Source organism: Alexandromys fortis, unplaced genomic scaffold (assembly GCF_014885135.2).
Source record: "Alexandromys fortis isolate MF-2015 unplaced genomic scaffold, M_Fortis_MF-2015_v1.1 scaffold_19, whole genome shotgun sequence".
NCBI classification, from domain to species: Eukaryota; Metazoa; Chordata; class Mammalia; order Rodentia; family Cricetidae; genus Alexandromys; species Alexandromys fortis.
The window spans coordinates 5,121,500-5,131,476 of NW_026067890.1; the positions used below are offsets into that span (position 1 = coordinate 5,121,500).

The window sequence follows — 9,977 nt, forward strand, 5'->3', positions numbered from 1 at the left end:
TCTGAGACTTTGGAGTTGTGTTTACTTTCTGAGTCTTGTCTCTCTCTTCCCTTCGGGAAGAAATGCTTCAATTTGGAGTACATAGCTATACCCCAACACTTGAGACATCTCTTCCTCTCATAGCATCTTTGCCTTGTGATCTTATTTAGCTACATTTCTTTCTAGGTCCTCATCTACAAGTAGTTACAGGGAGAAGAGTAGAATTCTGATACCCTTTAGGTGTAGGATGTTTCCTCAGGTTCATATGTTTAGACCTCAGCTTGGTACTGTCACATGGTAAAACGTAAAAGAGAGCCTAGAAGGAGATTTTAGGTCTTAGGGTGTACGTTGAAAAAGAATGGTGGGCCCTGTTCTCTTTCTCACTCTATCTCTGTATTCCTGCTGTCGTTGTGTGAGCAGTTTTCTCTGCTATGTGCTCCTGCCATGTTATGTTATTTTGTTCAGTTCAGTTCATACCCTAAATGTTATAGATACCTCTTTTCAAATCACCAAGATTAGATGAACCTTCTACTGTTATTGACTCTCTTACACATGGTTCTTTTTGTTTTTTAGGTCTGAGGTAACACGGATTTTTAGTTTTATTGACCCCAAATAATATTCACTATTGCACAAGAGCCACCTCAGCAATTTTGAAGAAAAGATTAATAGAAATTATTATATTAATAGAAATTATTATAAAGATTAATAGAAAATTATCTATACTATGAGACAAATTTTTAACATATCTCATGTTCTGGTTTTCTTTGCAGTCAGTGATGGAAGAATAAATAAAAATTGGGTGAGGTAATTTATACAAGAAGGTAAAATATAAAAACTTACTGTTTCAATGGCTTCCAATCTACCATAGAAAACATACTTTCAGAAAGGTATAGTTTCATCACAAACACAATGTAGACTCTAAAGCATGGGAATTTCTCTTCAATGCCCTTTAAATGGAGCCCTGTTTGAGAAGAAGACAGACTGTACTAGGTTGGGGGACATGAAAGAACAGGAACAGCTAGCAAGCAATTGAAGATTAGGCTGTGGAGAACATGTTGTTGCCCTTGCCACTGTGGAAGGAATCTTCTTTTCTGGTTCTTTCATATCAATCAGTGTTCTGGCTCAAGAAACAAGGACTGATGCCCAGCCACAGATTTTCCAAAGAGCTTATTAGCACAGACTACGGTTTGCACTGTGGCTTTAGCTGCCTGATGTCCAAACACCTGGTACACAAAACATCAGAGCAGAGAGTAAAAGGAATAATTACCAGTGCTGTTCGAATGGAACAGAGGTTCCTCTTGGATGCCTTTGCTGGGAAGCTCCCTGGGATGAATTACTCTTTAATGAAGCAGTACACTGAATTTGTGACAGACTTGCTTCTGCTGGATCTGGGTTTAAACAGAGTTTTCAGAGGAGAAAATCCATTTGATTTCACAGAGAGTCTATCTAGGCAAGGGAGGACTAACTTCTTTGTGAAGAAAAGAGGTGACTCTCAGGGCCTGGGAGGGAGGCCATGGACAACAGAGATTTTTTTTTTTTTTACTTTGTATACTGATTTCTAAATGAACTGAAGAAGTGCTGTTATTTTAAAACTTACCAACAACAAAAGTAATGATATACAGATCCATGAGGCTGCACAATAGGAAAAAAACACACAAAAGAAAATGAGGATCAGAAAAAAAAAACAAACATTATAGATAATAAAAGAGTGGTTACGTACCTTCAATAACTCTAAATGATAATAGTCTCAAATTTCCAATAAAAATACACAAGTTGGTAGACTAGATTAAAAATGAAGACAATTTATTTGTTGCCTGCAAGAAAGGCACCTAACAAGCAAAGACAAACAGAGCCTTAGGGTGACAGAATGAAAAGTGGAATTCCAAAGAAACGAACAAGTACAGTTATTTCAAACTAGAATTAGCCAGAAGTGACGACCAAACAGATTGACCTCACAACCATCTACAGAATCTTCCATTCCAACTTTAGCAGTCCAGTCAATTATTTTCTAAAAGAAATATAAAAACCCAGAAAACAACTGAGAGAAAAACTGTAAAAACTACTCAAATTCAAGGATATTGAACATCACACTCATGAGTAGGAGAAAAGGATCCCAAGAGCAGGCAATAGAGCTGGAGACCCTGCTCCCACTGTTAGGAGTCTTAAAAAAAAGACCAAGCTACACAACTGTAACTTGCAAGCAGAGGGTCTAGGTCAGTCCCAGACAGCCTGTCTGGTTGATGTCTGTGAAACCCTATGAGCCTAGGTTCCAAGACCTAATTTTTGACAAAAATATAAAAACAAACAAACCAGACCTTATAGAGACTACTCAAAAAACTAAAAATAGGATGGACTAGGTGTCTCCCAACTATACATTCCTGCAAACCCAGAAGGATTCTAATTCAAGTGACCATAGAGACACATGCTTATCCATGTTTCTTGCAGTACCACTCACAATAGCTAAGTCAAGGGATCAGCCTATGTGTCCATGAGCAGAGGAATGAGAGAAGGAAAGGTAGCATTATATACATAGGGTATTTTATGCATCCTCAAAAAAGAATGAAATCATGTCTTTTGCTTAAAAGGAACACAACTGGGGAAAATCAAATTAAATAAAATAGTTTATACTCAGAAAGACAGATAACATACTTTTTCTTTCACATATGGATCTTATATTTTACATAGATGCATAAAGGCAAAACTATATGTATCTATATATGTGCATATAGAATACTGAAACATTAAAATTATTATATTTGCATCTTATTATAAATGTAGTCTTAACTTTCTTCTTTATGTATTGTGTATATTTTCCTAAGATTCGAAATTAATATAAATGAACAGATCTTTTCTTAAATACAAGAAAAGCTTGCCTTACCCCTTTGATTTTATTATCTGAGATACAGCAAGGCCCTGCCACTGAACAGTGGGGGTATTTTAAACAGCATCTGGGGACAAGGAAGAAACAAGACTGAGGGCTTTCATGTCACAATCTGTCACTAATTTTCTTAAACTGCAGTGTTGGGTCACATTCTGTGTTTTGCTAACTGTATTGGTCCTTGCCTCATTGCTGAGAGAAAACACCTGATAAAAGTCACAGAGTAAACATTTACTCTGGCTCATGGTTCCAGTGTGTTGTCCATCATGGTGGGGGAATCCTGGCCACATAGGAAACACAGGGAGATAGGTGCTATCGTTAATGCCCTGTCTCTGCGTTTGTCAGTCCAGGAGCTCAGCCCATGGAGTGGTCCTTCTCTCATTGTGGGTGGTCTTTCCCTCTCAGTTAGCCTAACCTGGGTAATCCCCCAAATGTAAGGTTTGTCTCCTAGGTGATTCTGGGCCCTGGGAAGCAGATAATCACTATTAATCATTACGTTATCTCAGGTAATTATTTCATTAAGCTGATATCTTAAGATGATTTAAAATTTATAAATGATGTTAACAAGAAAAATATGCATTAGAATCCTCCCTTTTAGATTAGGATGTGTTATCTGTTTGTTTCTTTTTTCTTTGCAGGTACTATTATTACAATGAAGTGGATAAAAAGACAGACTCAGTCTATGAATGAAGGGCTAGATGGGTAGATGGGTACCTGCTGATGCTATAAGAAGTGAGTTCAGCACTCTGGCTTTCATCCCTTCATGTTGCCTTGGATATACACACTGAAAACAAGGGATCACTTTTGGTGATCAAAGTATTACCACATGGGAAGCTTTCTGCCAGATGAGAGAACAAAGGTTCTTTGCTTCTTTCTTCACTCCTTGCCTTTTCTCTCCCTTCCATTCTTGTGCTTTGGCACAGCCATGCCCAGTCTTCTTGATACTGCATGCGAATGTTCTTGCACAACTGCAGAATTGAGCAGTGAGGACAGAGACTGAGTAAACAGCAAAGTCTACATTGTTGATATCCAGCTCTTTACAGAAAAAGGTTTTCTGCTCCACTGTATAGGAAAAAGACAAACAAAACAAAACCTACCCTAACAGACAAGCAAACAAAAAGTGGAAATAAACAGGTATTTAACTTTCCTGTTCTCTTAAGAAAAAAAGAAAAGAAAAACCTTGCTTCAAAATTGTCTTGGCTTTATTTTTGTAAGAACAAAGACTTCAGGCATCCTCCCTGGCACCTGTTACGGAGCTATTCCTTAAAAGAGCTATTTCCCTAAAAAGCATCCACAGGGCCCCAAGTGGTTCTCTATAGATTTATGCTGATAAGGTAACAATGAACCGCTCATTTCCCCATGGAACTTAGAAGCTATTTGAGCAAGAAGTATACCCTTAAGCCCAATGAAAACCTTTGAAAAATTGAGTGCAGACAGATCTGGGATGTGAGCAGGTGCGTGGGAATGAAGTCAGTAAACTTGAACTTAAGAGTGAGGAGTGCATAGATGAAATGAAATGAAGACTTTGGAAACAATAGAAAGAAAGAAAAGGAAAAGGAACAAAAAAGAAGTAAGAATGGCGACAATCAAGAAGTAACTTGAGGGTCCACCATGCAGGGCACTTAGTTTGTCAATTTTTTAAATTGTCTACAGGACTGGAGCTCATTCTAACACAGGAAGAGTTCTAATGATCTTTGTAGGTTGTGTCTGAGGAGAAGGTAGGTCATTTTACCTCATGTGGAATGAAACAGTGTCTCTAAAGGGAGATGGCCATGTCCAAATCTAGAAACTCTATGTAAGTTCTGAGTGATTTTGTTATAGAAACTAGATACATTAGTAGAATCCAAAATAAATGATGAAAAATGATGGACGAACAATTTGCGATAAGAGACAGGAAGATCTGGCGGGAGGATACAGGATGCGCAGTTCAGGAGACCCAGGCCTGCAAGGCAGAGCATCCCTGACTGTGCTGAGCCAAAGAGCACAGGCAAACATAGTCCAGCAGAAGACAGAACTGTGGAAGAGAGAATGGAAAGGCAGGCAAGGGACAGTTTCAATGATGCTAATTCATGTGGCGGCTCATTCTCTCTACAAGTTTGTATCTTTATTGACTGATTTTCTGACGGCCTGCTCTCTGTGTGAGGAATTTTCCCACAGCTTATCTCAGATCCCAGGAACAGGGAACCTTCCAGGCAAACGTACCAGAGTGGGAAACTGAACTACCCCTGTGACTTTATAGTGACTTCTCCTGTGCCTGAGGGACACCATACAATCCACCCTGAGCTAGTAAGTGTCCCAATTCTGTCCCATTGTTCAACTACATATGCTCCTCACTCAATGTCTCATGTTTGTCCCTTATACAATCTTGGAGTTACTGTTAGTATACTGAAGGCCACGCATAGGACTTTTCTCCCTTATTCAACTCAGTTTAGGCCACATTGAAATAAATTCTCTGATTTACCACCATTAATATCCTTGCAGTTTCTAAGCTTCTCAAGCGAGAATGTCTGGATCTGGTTTATGGAGACCTTTGGAGCCATACCACCTGAACTAGAATTCTGGAAATAGCTAGGTTTATGAAGAGGTGGTTGGCAGCATTGCAAAGAAAAATAGTGATTATATATATATATGTATATATAATTATAATGCATATAATATAGTTCATATAACACATACTTTCCTATTGTGATAAAACACCATGAGTAAGGTAACTTATAAAGTATTTAATTGGGATTATGATTCCAGAGAATTAGAGTCCATGACTGCAAAGCAAAGACACAGCAACATGGAGTAACTGGGAGGTCACGTCTCAACCCATAAGCAGGAAATAGAGTGTAGAGGGGACAGGGGAGGCTTTGGAACCTCAAGTCCACCCCAGGTGACACAACTCTTCCAACAAACTGTAAACTACAAATCCTTCTCAAACAGCCCCCAATTGGGGTGTCAAAGGTCCAAGCCTGGGGTGAGGGAATCGTCTCATATAAATCACCACCCCCTTCTTTGAAGGAACTTGAAATCTGGAGTGGGGGGTGGTGGGAAAGAAAATATGTACACATAAAAAACACTAACAAATAGAGCAAATCCAGTAAAAGGAACACAATATATAGAATTATACCAGGTGGTTAAAACCACACAGATATAAACTGTAAAACAGTTTCTTTTTTTATTCCCAAATTTCTTGAAAAAAAAATCTCACATCAGTGATTCAGTTAAAAATGTGGTACCTAGGGTAGTGGTTTCTATTAAGGTTATCCTGAGGGTCATATCCAAGTGGCATAGATAACAAAAAAGACCATGCATATATTTGCATTTAGAGTGATATGATTTACATGTTTTTGCATATGCACATGTGCTGTGCATAAAATTATGTTAACTGTATGATTTGCCCTTACACATAATATTAAAGTTTAACTAAGTGGGCTGGAGAGGGTCAGTTTTTGGTCTTTCTTGCACTGATTCTTAATACATCCTCTGCCACTGATGTATCTAGATTGGGGAGGAAGTGAAGAAAGGCGTATACAGACTGGGCTATAGAGTTGAGTCCGGGCAGGGTTCATACCAGGTTCTCACTTGGAGAGCTCTATACTTGCTTGGTGAGGTTTTTGTGTTCCCACAAAATCAAATGCAGTTCTGTGTTCTGTGTCAACTGAGGCTTCACCAACAATTTCTTTAAAAACGAGCTCCTACTATTAATAATTATTCACATCTGTTTATTTTTCCCAGCTGTCCTGTATCAGATACAAATTCCCTGAGGGGATGAATATAAGTGGACATTGTTAATTGAAAGCTTAGTGTGTACTTGCTATTATCCATCCTAAACCCTTTCTATGTTTGGCAAGCCAGGCTGAAAGTCAAGGCCAGGGCCTCCTACATGCAAGACCGGTACTCCTCTAGCTAAGTTCTACTTTCAGCTCCTATCATGACTCTATATTTAAAAAAATAATAATGATAAAGTTGGGAGTTATTACCTCTATTCACCCCATGATAGTTATAATGGATAAATGCAATAACCAAAGCTCTAGTATATAGTGAAACAGAGACCATTTTATTAACCCACAGTGGGTGTCTGTGGCAAAATACAGGTAAGGTGCTGTCTTCATGTTTGGTGTCAACTCAAGTTCTGCCGAGTGCAGAGCGTGATTAAAGCATTTTTTTCCTGCCTTTAAGCTGATAACTCTGTCATTCTCTCTCATCCAGCAAACAACCAAACTATTTTCCCACTCATATATGCCATAAACTCAGAGTGCCATCTCTGAATATTCCTGCTTGACTAGTCTCACTTTGGAACCATCACACGGTCCTCATGATTCTGTCTTCCAATTATTTTCCAGCTCTCTTCCCCAAAGATCCCACCAAAGCACCGTTTGCTCATGTCTCCATAGCCAATTTGTTCTTTGATCTCTGGAGAGTGGGGAGAAGGACCCAAAGGTAGCAGAAGTCATCGTGGACACCATTAGCTCTCAGAGTTTCATACAGACGCAAGATCAATGACAGTTCCTGGGTTCATTCAAGAAATTCATACAAGAGATTCTTACAAGGGAAATTTGGAAAATGAATGTGGTTTTAGATAAAGAGATGGTTTGGGGGAGTTATAAAATACACATATGGTATTAATAAACTGGGAAAATTTCAAATTAAGAGCCATTTGATCTGGATAGACCTGCATTGTAAGAACCAACAAAAACAGCGCACCCCTGTTGCACAGTAGCCATGTTTCAGAAAGCTGGAAGAGAGCACCTCCAGTCTGGAAGGAAAACTCAGATCTTAGAAGCCCCCACAACTTACGTCAGATGCTTCCTGGAATTAATTTCTCATCATTCATGCCAACTTGATTTCTCCCCCGGCCTACTTCACTGCCCAGTGTAAAGTGCACTAACCACCGTGAACTCCAGACATTTATAACCACCAGTTATTATGGATTGATTGTGTGTCACGGTTATGTAAAGTAAATAATACATGAGAGTAGAGATTGATAATTAATTAGTAACACACAAACAGTCACTCCACCTTTAAGGAGTTAAACCTTTAATGTGTGTGTATGGATGTTGTGTCTAATGTGTATGTAGGCATGTTGTGTAAAAGGTGTGTGTCTATGTATATGTGTGTAAATGTGTGTATGCATGTTGGGTCTAATATGTGTGTGCGCACGTCGTGTATATGTTGGTGCCTTGGGTAATCTTCAGGGGCCACCCATCTTTTTTTTTTTCTTTCTAAAATCTTCCGTTTGAGACAAGATCTCTCATCAGGACCTGGGCCTCATAGGTGGTTGGTCAGCTAGACCCAAGGATCCCCCAGTCGCCATTTCCCAAGTGCTGTGATTATAGGCCTAGACCACAAAACATGAATTTTTATGGTGAGTTCTGGGAATCAAACTCATATTATCATTCTTGCACACTCAGCAAGCACTTTATCAGTGGAGACATCTCTCCAGCCCTGTTTTTCAACGTTAACAGCTTCAAAAAACGTAACTTAGTTTTCATAACTACTCTCCCCATTTCACTGATGAAGAGACTAAGGGAATAGCAAGTGTATCACTGTGTATCACATTAGCAATGAAGGTGAAATCCCAGGACTTCTGATGTTTGATTCTTGCTCTCACATCATGCTGTTAAGGTGATAGGGCAACGTATTGATTAACAGACTCAATGATTCACCAGTTAAGCAAATGCTTATTGAACATTTAGCCTTTTCTAAGCACTTGGGTATGTCAGCGAACAAAATAGATGAAGATCTTTGTTCTCTGGGCACTGATTTCTTGGCAAAGATTTAATATGCTGCAAATCTCCCTTTGAAAGGAAGGCTTCTGGCTGAGTTCAAGAAACTTTGGGATTCTTTCCTCTTAAGGAAAGTATCCTTATTCTATGACCCAACTCTCCTTAGGTCCTCAGTAGGCTCAGTAGATGGCTTAGACCACAAGTTTGAGGTTAGTCTTTTTTTTTTTTTTTTTTTCTACAGTCCATTGATTTGGCTGCATCTCACAGCTATGACAAAATTATTTCGAGCACAAGACTGTTTGCATCTAATTAATTTAAATATACACACACAATCGTTGGAAAATTAAGTAGACAAAAACATTTTCATGCATCATAGGCATTTTGCAAACATATACGGTGTAACCTGTTAATTACATTTTTCCTTCAGCAACCATTTATCTTTGTAATGCTTTGCCTAATAACTCAATGCTTCTTGCTTACATTTTAACGGCTTATTATTTACGTTTCCAGGCTGTTTCCAAAGGGATTGTCTTGTCCAAAATAAGAAGGAATATTATAATAACACAGTACAATAAGAAAGAAGATGGTGTCAGATTTTAGATCAGAAAGCATTGCTCTGTATGTTTCTAAAAATGATTATGATGGCAATATTTTCAGTTTTGAGTGAAATTGGTTTATTAAGTAGATAGCAAGGAAAAAAATGAAAGAATTGCAAGTAGCATTTATAGAGAAGCGGCAGAGAGCAAAACATCATCGAATTGGGCTCTGACTGTATCTAGCAGAGATAGCGAAGACAGTCCAATTGAGAGAGCGAGCGAAAGGCAAGGTCTTCAAATCTGAATCTTACATTCAGTAGAGCTCAACTAGGGGATGTTATATTGAGGCAGCCACCATTCAGATATCTGGATGACGCACAGTCCTTTCTCAGGAGAGGCTTCCAAGTCATAGAGTAAATAGCAGAAGACCGGTAATGTTGTATTGCATGCTCACAACGTCCAGTAGAAACCCAAGCTCTAGGGAATTGAGGGTGTCAATGGGATTTCCTGAGTAAGAAAGTCCCAGGCAGGGTCCCCTCTGCACTCACCATGGACTCCTCATGACTTAACTTCTGACTTCCCATTCCCACTGCAGGCAATTTTACATTAATAGAATAAACAATAGTAACCTTGATTGGAGATCATTTACCTTCCAGCTGTTTCAAGGGCACAGTACTTTTAATACCTTAGCTTCTTGCTGCTTTCTGATCCCCTTGCTACAGTTGTAGAAGGCCTGCCTGCCCCAGGAGACAAGGAGAACCTCTCTGTTCTGAGTCTGTTTTTAATAAGTTTAATCACTATAAGACAACTTATCATTATAATGTTCACTACAAGCAGGAAAGATCACTACAATAGCTATAGAATATACTT

The 9,977-nt window shown here is 38.9% G+C and overlaps 1 pseudogene; it reads left to right on the forward strand.

Annotated features, from left to right (window-relative positions):
- The first annotated feature begins 703 nt into the window (after positions 1–703).
- Positions 704–3,547, forward strand: LOC126504016 (ribonucleoside-diphosphate reductase subunit M2-like; annotated as a pseudogene).
- The last annotated feature ends 6,430 nt before the right edge of the window (positions 3,548–9,977 follow it).